The sequence below is a fragment of the Nematolebias whitei genome, unplaced genomic scaffold (assembly GCF_014905685.2).
Source record: "Nematolebias whitei isolate Nwh7 unplaced genomic scaffold, NemWhi1 Nwh_scaf_1131, whole genome shotgun sequence".
NCBI classification, from domain to species: domain Eukaryota; kingdom Metazoa; phylum Chordata; class Actinopteri; order Cyprinodontiformes; family Rivulidae; genus Nematolebias; species Nematolebias whitei.
Genome location: NW_023619676.1, coordinates 1 through 2,921, shown reverse-complemented (window position 1 = coordinate 2,921; position 2,921 = coordinate 1).

The window sequence follows — 2,921 nt, the reverse complement described above, 5'->3', positions numbered from 1 at the left end:
ACACAGGGACACACACACAGGGACACACACACAGGGACACACACACACACACACACACACACACAGGGACACACACACACACACAACTCAGACACGTACCAGGACGGGTTCCAAACATCTACAATGAAACACCTACAAACATAAAACCAGACCCAGGTCATCAGACCTGAGGCCTGGTCTTCAGTCAGAGGGTGGACTGTCCTCTCAGGGATTCGTTCACGGTGAGGGAACAATGGAGAGAGAGATGGACAGATGGACCACAGTATTGTGGACTCTGTGTCGGTCCGTTGAGGTGAAGCGTGCTCTGACGTCCTCTGGATGCTTCCATAGGGAGGTGTTCTGGACATGTCCAACTGGGAGGAGACCCCAGGAAAGACCCAGGACACACTGGAGAGACACTGTCTCTCATTTGGTCTGTGGACACCTCCTCCCAAAAGAGCTGGAAGAGGTTTCTGGACCTCCCAGGTTAAGCTGCTGCCACAAGACCTAAGTCCAGAACCAGATGAATGACAGATGGGAGGGGAGAAAACTAAATCCATCCATCCATCCATCCATCCATCCATCTTTTACCCGCCTTTTTTTGGTCACTGGTGCCCGTGTCCAGCAGTCACTGTGCAAGAGGAGGGGGACACCTGGGCAGGTCTCAGTCCATCAGAGGGACACCTAGGGACAATTTAGAGTCACCAATCAGTCCATCCATCCATCCATTATCTTTACCCGTTTATTCCATTTTGGGTCACGGGGGTCGCTGGTGCCCATGTCCAGCAATCACTGTGCGAGGGGCGGGGGACACCCTGGACGGGTCGCAAGTCCATCACAGGGACACATAGAGACAAACGAGACAAACAACCATTCACTCTCTCTCTCACCTAGAGACAATTTAGAGTTACCAATCAGTCTAACATGCATGTTTTTGGTTTGTGGGAGGAAACTGGAGCACCCGGAGAAAACCCACGCAGCAGCTCTGCCCACTGCTCCACCGTGCCTGACACTCTATTGAAACACAAAGACGTTCAAACACCTGATGTCTGTTTTCAGCAGGACGTTTTCCAGATCCAGGAAATGAGCAGGTGTCAAGGTCTGGGTTTCCATGCAGGAGTTCTTGTGGTCTGTGGTGTCAAAGGCAGCGCTGAGATCCAACAGAACCAGCACCGGTACCAGAAGTGGTATACAGATGGTTCCTTCCAGTTTCAACGTTCTCTATAATCACAAGAACCGTTTCTTGAGACGGGTCTGAAGCTGTCTCACTTGTTTCACACAAGAAGAGCACGTTGTGTGAAAACGGCGTGTCTTTGGAGGAAGAGAGCTGCAGCTCCTGAGGATTACTGTTCGCATGTTTAATCTCCTCCTGTCTGCTGAAGTGTGGAATGAAAAGCAGCAGTTTCCGTGCACATTGATCCGCGCGCTGACAGTTCATCTGAGGTCGCAGCCCTCGGCTTTTCATTCTTACAGGAAGCTGGTGAACTAAAGGAAACGGAGTGTTTCTTGGTGGCGTTTTGGTTCTGATGACACAGATGTTGCTCCGTGGGTTAGTACACGACCTGTCTAAGTCCAGTCCTGGTCCTTGAGGGCCACTATCTGCACACTTTAGATGCATCTCTGCTTCCACACAGGTTAACGTGACTGATTACCAGGCTTCTGCAGAGCATGAAGACGTTCTGAAGAGCAGGAGAACATCTAAACAGTGGCCCTTGAGGACCAGGATTGGACACAGGAACTAATGTGGTGCCAGAATTCTGTTTCTGGAGATCTGAACGGCTCAGACTGGGTTTATCATTTTGTCTTGTTGTTTTGGTCACATTTATTCTTGTTTGGTTCCTAGAGTCCCCAACTCTTTGTTTTTATGTCTTCAGCTTTTTGCACACCTGCCTCCCATCTTCCAATCATCTCAGCTGCTGTCACTCAGCAATCACCAGCAGATACTGAATGGTACCACCTCAGCTAGTTCCATGTTCCACTAGAACCAATAAAAACTTCTTTACAGCCAGTCCATTGGCTCTAAAGTCCTATCATGGTCCTGTTGAGCTCCCTGAATTGTCAAAAATAATATCTTCATCCAAACCATCCACATGTCTGCTAGATCCCAACCAGACTGTTTAAAGAGGTATTTCCACTAATTAATGTCCACATTTTGGACCTACTTAATTTGTCTTTAATGGATGGTTATGTACCACAGCGCTTTAAGGTTGCTGTAATTAAACCTTTACTTAAGAAGTCTGACCTTGATTCAGAAATTCTGGCCAACTATAGATCTATATCTAATCTAACTTTCATCAACTATAGATCTATATCTAATCTAACTTTCATCTCAAAAATTCTAGAGAAAATAGTTGCAGGTCAGTTGTGTGAACATCTACAAAGAAATAATCTGAAGAGTTTCAGTCAGGGTTTAGAGCTCATCATAGCACAGAAACAGCACTAGTAAAAGTCACTAATGATATTCTCATGGCCTCAGACAATGGACTGGTGTCTCTACTGGTCCTGTTAGACCTCAGTGCTGCATTTGATACAGTTGATCACAATATTTTACTACAGAGACTTGAAAATGATGTTGGGATTACAGGAACAGCTCTAAAATGGGTTAAATCATATCTATCTGATAGATTCCAGTTTGTAAATAATAAATCTTCTTCAAACACCAAAGTTAGTCATGGAGTTCCTCAGGGCTCAGTGCTTGGGCCAATACTCTTTACTTTATATATGCTTCCATTAGGTAAAGTTATTAAACATCATGGGATAAATGTTCATCGTTATGTTGATGATACACAATTATATTTGTCCATGAAACCCAATGAATCCAATCAGCTACTTAGACTACAAGCATGTCTTAAAGACATAAAAACCTGGATGATCCTTAATTTTCTCCTGTTGAACAGACAAGACTGAGGTTTTGGTTTTTGGACCTGAGCACCTTAGGAATG